At 40.1% G+C, this 8076-nt stretch overlaps 1 long non-coding RNA gene across 1 annotated transcript in view; it reads right to left on the reverse strand.

The window, feature by feature from the left end:
- The window catches only part of LOC119913071, a 12492-nt gene extending 5381 nt beyond the window's left edge, over positions 1 to 7111 (reverse strand). The window contains exon 1 of the long non-coding RNA XR_005446355.1: positions 7043 to 7111. This is a non-coding gene — a long non-coding RNA (uncharacterized LOC119913071). The remainder of the gene's footprint in view (positions 1 to 7042) is intronic.
- Between the last annotated feature and the right edge of the window lie 965 nt (positions 7112 to 8076).

Below are 8076 nucleotides of genomic sequence, written 5' to 3' on the forward strand. Positions count from 1 at the left end.
TAACATCACAGCAAGGATACAACGTTTTACAAAGCTAGTTTTATATAAAATATGCCTAATGGTCAACCTAAGACAGCGTGGAGGTCGAGCCCTGGGTAGAGGTAGCAGAGCGCCTTGGCGAAGAAAAGGTGTTGCCTGGCGAAAAGACCATATTTTATTTACCTGCACATAGTGGCACTGATAGATTAAATGATTGCGCAGGATTGAATATGATAAACTGCTGTTTCTGGTGACTGCAAACTCATGGGTCTTCAGTATTTCTCAAAGTGGACTTTCATTGTGTTAAAGCTGAAGTAACTGCTGCATTTCTTCCATGTATGAAGTCTTCAGTTGAGTTTTGTTATTACTTGCTTAAAAGTCATTTTTGTAGTTTTTAATTGTGTTTTTTTTTATCTGGTACTCTCTTCCTGATCCGAGTCAAGGGTCTAAAAACAGACGGTGTTGTACGATACACAATAGCTGCATTTCCATCAAAGTTTTTTTTATGCACATTTTGAAGTATCGCATTAGAAAAGACTGATGGAAACGGCACAATTTGAAAGAAATTAGGGCTGGGCACGTTAACACGTTAACACATTAATTAATTAATGATGACAATTATTTTATCGCACGTTAACAGTTTTTTAAAACTTATTATTTTGAAAGTCCGTTGCTCATTGGCTCTGAATTCACTAAAGCTGATGATACACGGGGCAACTTTTTGAGCAATGTTGCTGGGCAATCTTGCTAGTGGCAAGTCCAACTATGTTTTGAACGGATAGCGGCGGTGCGGGGCGGGGGGCGGAGTGGTGGGGGGAAGGGGATAACGGTAGTAATCTTTACCCATTACCATTGATGGCAACGTTGCCCTGCACCATTGCTCTAGAAGTTGCTCTGTGTATCATCAGCTATAGGCCTACAGTAAATCCATGAGTCACAGGAGGGGTGGGATGTTGATCAGCCAGCAAATCATCCACCCACACAAGCAGCGGAGGGAGGCTTCGGAAGACTAAGCTGGATGCAGCAAGAAAATCATGCGATTAATTGCAATTAAAAAAATTTATTGTTGCCCAGCATTAAAAAAAAGTTTTTACACTCGCTTTGTCGAACAAGTGTAAATGCGCTAAATGGGAGATTGCCGAATAAGTTCTGATGTCGCGAAATTGTAACTCACGTCTGATCAGATGTTTCCGCTGTCGGCGTCTTGCCGGATATTCCCATAAGGTGCGGCAATATGGCTGGTGGCAACTTGCCCGCTTGAAACGCATTCCTGAGGACCTCTCTCCATTTTTCTAAGATCAATGGCCCTCAGGTCCATGCGACTGGTTTGTTTCCTACGCTTGCCGTAGCCTGGTTCATTCACTCCAAACCAGCTGATAGATATGCACATATTTCGCATTCTTTTTTTTTTTCCTATTGTAAAATATTTCAAGTCTGCTTAAAATTTGCATGACAATTAGACGAAAACATGGCTAGTGTAAAACTTGCCAGGGAAAAAAAGGTTTTAGGTTCAATAAATATATTTGAGTTTAGTTTAATTAGAGTTGAGTTGCAGAATTTTGAGTCATGTCACACCATTAGTTATGTATAACCACCAAACTGCTAAAAAGTCCAAACACAATGATGCGCTCAAGTGGTTAAGTTCTTAATGTAGTCAAGAAACGTGTTGCTCTTGGAAAAAAAAGGGTTGAAAACATAATATAACATAACATAACACATAGGAGCTGAGGAATCAACCTCCGCATCGCTCCTGCTCCTCCATGCGTTAAGTGCCTATTGGTTTGCTTTTTGTGCATGTTCAAAGAAGTAACTCTAAAATCTGAAATAGGTGCCAACAGATAAAATATATTTGAACAAAGACTAAAATCTCCACAGAGTCCTGGTGGAAGTGAACGTTGATAGGGATGGTCATTTTGAAATGAAGTGCGGGAGCTCAGGGAGTCTCATGAGCCACTTAGTGCTGAGTAGCTTCTCTGTTTTGGAAAGAGAGAGAGAGAAACTGATTGCTAATCAAGCGAGCGAGAGCTAGGAGTAATTGGACAAAGCTGAACTGCAGTGTCACCAATTAGCATTTGAGACTGTGGAGAGCGGAGACATAAACGCTGTTTAATTATGGCCGTATTCCTTTTTCTCCTCTGCTTCTTAGAGATGAGAAAGAATACATGAGGAGGATGAACAGAGGGATGGGAAGAGGAGGGGAGGAGAGTTTCAAATTTTTCCAAATCTTTGTGGAAGGAGCTTTCACAGCTAATCAGGGAGACATAGGAAGTAGAAACTTTAAGCAGCTGGGCCCAATTTTACAAAAGAAAAAAGTCAACAGTTAATAAAACACATATAGACTTATAGATTGTCCTCTGGGCTGTTACAGCATTGCATATTCTTAAAACTGTGTCATTATACAACCCCAAAACTAAATGATGACTGCAGCTTTTTTAAATTTGATTATTTTTCTGCCCTCCTATTTAACCCTGGCAGCATCCATTCGTGTTCAAATGTTTTGCTTTGTAGTTATTTACACGGCAGTATCAGTAACGTAGCTACAAAATCGTTCAATCAACAATGGACGCAAACGGATTTTGGAGGAAATGTAACTACTCAATATTTAACCCACACCACAATCTTTCCTCAATCTTAATGTTCCCCTCAAAATTTCACAGATTTTAACAGGTCTAATTTTACCGAAATGTGATTAGTAATGCGTTATATTACTGCGTTACAGCAAAGAGCAATACTTTACTGTAACTGCGGTATTTGTGTAACATATTACTCCCAACACTGGCCTAAACATCCAGTAATTATACAAATGTGAATCGTGCTTTAGTTGCTAGCAGAGGATGCTGTGAGAAAACACATTGACAGTCAACACACTGCTGATGCGTTGTATGTAAATATTTCTTTGCTTTTTTAACTAAGGCCTGGTTATGTTCCCTTCAAACATATTTTCCTGGGTACCCCAGTAGCTCACCTGGTCAATCCATTGCACCATACATTAAGTCATTACCGCAGCGGCCCGGGACTTTTGCTGCATGTCATCGCCTCTCTCTCTCTCTCTCTCTCCCATCTTTACTGTCTCTCTTTAGCAGTCCCTATCTAGTAAAGACAATAAAAAGCCCCCAAAAGCAATAAAAAAAACCCCCAATCATATCTGCTTGATGACAGACACAGAGACAGATACATTAGTCGACAGACAATAAAGCGAGATCGCCAATCTCTCCTTTCAATCACTTTGCTTTTTTCTATGTTTGCTGCATATCTTCCCTCTTCTCTTCCTTCCCAGTGCCAGACTGCATCTCATCACTGTGCCTTCTGCCTACAGCCAAACACACACTGAGTCATGACTCAGGCAGTTCGGCACTCGAGCTCCTGACCCCACCAGCACAGTGGAGCCAAAAGACACACACATACCCACCTATGTGATGTAGACCTACACGCACACAAACACACATACATACATACGTCTGCATCTCTGACATATAGTTTAAATATCCATTGACAGAAAAACCCCATCACCAACAGGTAAATCTCTTTGTATACCAGAGCTTTTAAATCAGATCGTCTGTGGCGACAATCCCACGCTGGCACACCGGTAGTGACCCCAGCAATGATTTGGCAGCTAGAGCTGAAGGGGGTGCAACCACGGTGACAGCAGCAACTCAGCATTTTTATATTTATTTTATACTCGCACAATCGGAAGGTGGAGACAAAAGTTCCCCACAGCAGAACTAAAGCTGCAAAATGTATGGTAAATGTTTTAGCAAAAAGTTATTGATCTTAACTCCAACTTCAGTCTGCTTTTAGCTCCACTTTGCCTTCCAAAAACTCCTTTATTTACCACTTTCTTCACCAGCTAATTATGAGGCCCTTTTATACAGATACACAATACAATGCCATACACGCGGAAAGAATATTCGCCAATATGCCGCATTCACTAATTCATAGTGAACCGACGTTTGCGGCATAATCCCTGACACTGACATCGTACAATTATACAATACCGGCATAGTGTGAAAGCGCCAATTAACTTTGTTTGCCATTTGGTGCGGGGCTGGTAGCGTAAAGTGGGTTTATTAGAGCTTGTTTGCTGAAAACAGCTGCCTGTTGCTGCTGGAAACGGGCCTTACGCGGTAAGGTGAGACTGAACTATACAGTTAATATACCGTACAGCCAAAACTTTGAGCTAAAAGAGGCTTTGAACAGCTGTTTTTGTTTGATTCTGTGTTAACATTGAAAATATTGATTGACGCATCTAAGAATACAAATTTAAAAGCATTGTCTTTTAATTGAGCATTTTTTTAATTATGGTAATGCTGCTCTTATATATGTAAAAGGACATTAATAATAAAAAAAAAACATGCAAATTACATTTATACTGTATAATAAGGGCAGCAAATAAACCAACAACAAAAAAGTCCTGTAGATGTAGCACATAACCTTTTCTCACTGAGAGTCTGATGCAGTGCAGAAGAGAGCAACTCATAAACAGAGCAGTGACTAATACACACACACACACAAGCAACACCAACTCTCCCGGCAAAACTTGACGCTGTCCCCTACTGATGACATCATCCCTCTATGCTGGCCTAAAGGTCGCTGATGTCCGGAAGCCGGCCGTGGGCACACAAATGGCTCACTTTCCACACATGGCAGCACAGTGACACACACCAACACGCACATATACAAGCACGGACACACAGTGAGGGGGACGCACATGTACACGTACAGGAAACAACGCGCACGTACACACTCGCACCGAACAAACACACACTTGTCCGGTGTCGTAGCTGAGTGGCAGAATCTTGCCTGAAGACAGCAGACTTCGTTCCAGACTTCTTCCTCCAAAACACTCTCTCATTATATCCACTGCCTGTCTGCATGACGAGCAGTAACATACACGTCTCTCACCCACTCCAAAAAAATTCACTGCTCTGTCTGACTGTTTGGTTTGATGTGTGTGGAAATTATGGAGATGAGTCTTTAAGCTATTACTATTCAGACCTTATTAAGTATTAATACTACTTAAACAAACACCACACAACAGCATGCATCACAGAGACAAACAGGAAAACATCTGATTCTGCCACACCACAAGCGAAAAACAAAACAAAAACATTCACTGCCATTGTATTAAGAAACGTTTGCTTTTTACTGATTTGTAAAACTGTCCGTGTGAGTTTGTTTGCCGGCTCATTTCCCTCCAGCCTCTCTCTTTTTACTCTCTAGTGTGAATTTTCGCAAGTTGAAACTTGCATCTTTGCATCAGGTCGCGCTGCCCTGGAGCTAATCGTGTCTTTCCGTTAACTTCGGATGCAACTGCGTCATCTCTGAAATCTGCCATGTGTTCTGTCTGAACCGTCTTTGGGGATATATTTTAGTTAAAATTCTTCTACATGATAAATATGATGATCATAAATGCTAACCCACTGCTTAGGGTGACGTTAGGTTGTGTTTCATTGGATAATGTCTAGTTTTTTTCTAATATATACACATCGTAAAACTTTGAATAATAGCCCGGGCTTTTATTTGCTAAAATCACTGAATTGACCCTGCCTATATTTGGGACAGGCGTCCATATAGGACAGGTACTTAATTCTTTTTGCACAAAACAAACAGAATAATACTTGTATAAAAATGATCAAATAATATCAAATACACGTCATTCATTTGATCTAGCTCTGACAGACTACTTGTGCGCTTTTATTTTGAAGGCAGCAACTAACGAAACAACAACAGGGTGCAGGATGAGAGAAGTGTGGCAGAAGTTAGCTGACAGAGAGTGAAGGACTTCACATGACAGGATTCATAACTTGGATTCATTTTTCTGAAAAGCTGTTCTTCTGATCGGGGGACTCTTACAGACTAAAGGAAGATAAATAATAAAGGAACGGACACATTCGGACTTAACGAGGCTTCAAAGGTAATGGCATTCAGCACTTTTTTCCTTTCCTCTCCTACCATGCAGGTTCAGAATTAGACTTTGGGGTTCGTTGTTTGCGTTAAATGAACTGAATGACTGAATTGTGGAGAATCTAACGGATCTAACGATGTGCAGCATGTCCATACTGACACATGGATCATACGTTTAATCATTAATATTTGTGTTTGTGTTCTTGCGATCTAAGCATCTTAGAAGCAGCTAAAGTGGGCGACCCCGCAGGGTTTAAGAGGTTTAATACATCCAAAGAACTTCTACAAAAACCAGACCAGGTGTTTAATGGAGGCAGGCGTTTATTTGTCAAAATGTATTCCCACACCAGGCCAGTAAAGGAGGTAGGCGGCTATTTGGGACTCGGCCAATAATTGTTTTACGGTATATATATATTTATTATTATATTTTTTTTTCTTCTTTGATCAAAGTGAGCTAATAGGCAGGAGAAACTGTAGTATAAAATTCTTATGACCTTACTGAAAATGCACTTATTGTTCAAAGATGTTGAGACCATTAATTTGGTGATTTGCAGGTCAATAGAAATCTAATCAATACTGAGCTAATTTTGGTTGAAAAGTAAGTTGTTGTTTTGTTTTTAAGATCAAGGTTCAATGCACCATTGTTTCCACAGCATATACTATAAATGGCTATATTTTTAGGGTAAAGAAGGTCATAAGTACATGCTGAAATGTAGTGAAATCAAGGTTTTTCAACCTTGACATCTAAAAAAGCTCCTTTTGACCTGCACATCAACAAATCATAGTTTACTGCAAGATTGTCAATTTGGTTTGCACATTTCCTATTTTTAGAGTGCAATATAAGTCATTTTTTAAATATCAGTTGAGTTGCTCTTTCTCAGCAACCTAACTCACACACCTACGAGTTACCCCACACATCTGCTTGTTGCTGTTGAGCAGATGGAGAAGATTGCAAGAGCTGTTGGGGGCAAAGTGTCTTTCCTGAGGCTGCTGCCACCTACTGTAACTCAATGTGCTCAGGCTATAGCACAGTTGTGCAAAGAGCCTCAGGGAAGTGAACCACTGAGGAACAAAGCCCTGAGATGAGCAGCTGGATGCTCTGCAGCAAACACAGCAAACACAGTACACACAGTAAATAAGACACTGAGGAAAAACTTACCTGAAGAAGGTAACAAAGAACTGCACCAGGTCCATGATGCTGTTGTGCTGAGAGAAAGCAATCTGTTGAAAAGGGAAGAAAAGACAGTTTAATTATATACAGGTAACGCATATGGAAAGTTCAAAATCTGTGCAAAACCCTGCACCGGATAAACTGAAATAGTTTAGACTAAAACGATCCCATATCTTGATTATGATCGGTTGAGAAAACAAAATAGCATCGATAGCACCAACCTCACATTTAAAATGTTTGGCATTTTTGCTGGATATATTGATTACCTTTTCTACATTTGCATGACTGTGTATCAATGCTCTATTCTTTCTTCCTTTAGATCTTTATTACCATGTAAACATAGTATCAAATAAGATATCAGTATCAAATTACATAGTAAGTTACAAAGTTAGACAAACAAACCTCCACGTCAGTCCGACCCAAACTGTTGTTTTTTTACACTTGTGTCAGCATTTGGTTTTCAGTCTATGTATTAAATTATGCAACTCCACCTACTTCCACATAACAAAGAAAAGCTGAAGGTTATACAGGTGAAAGAAGATTTAAATACATCAGGCCAGAGGTAGGTAATGAATAGTTTTAAAATTATTCAAATGCATGTCTGAAACACGACTTTATTCTATATCTGAAGTACAGATATTCTTTTGCACAAAGCAAACAAAACACTTATGTAACCTCGCTTTCCCCTAACATGTGTAGAGCGTTACGTGAAACTGATGCAATAACTGTGGATGAACATCGTTCTTACCTAAGGCCAATGTTCAGACCTCTTACGTAAGGCCAACAACTTTTTCTGCCAAATAAATTCTCACATGTTCTCTGTCTCCTTGTCTAAAACACACATACACACACGCGCGCGAGCCACCACCCATATGGTTTGCAGGTTAGTATAAGATTAGCCTGTGAGAAAAGGTTTCTGGCCCTTTGTGCTCTCCAGTATTCTGCAGCACATTGTTCAATTGAACTCCGACAAACCTGCTGGATGCTACAGCACCACTAAATCCACTGGCTGCACAATCCAT

The sequence above is a fragment of the Micropterus salmoides genome, unplaced genomic scaffold, assembly GCF_014851395.1.
Source record: "Micropterus salmoides isolate LMB-PRFRI ecotype aquatic unplaced genomic scaffold, ASM1485139v1 Ms_hic_scaffold_2, whole genome shotgun sequence".
NCBI lineage: Eukaryota > Metazoa > Chordata > Actinopteri > Centrarchiformes > Centrarchidae > Micropterus > Micropterus salmoides.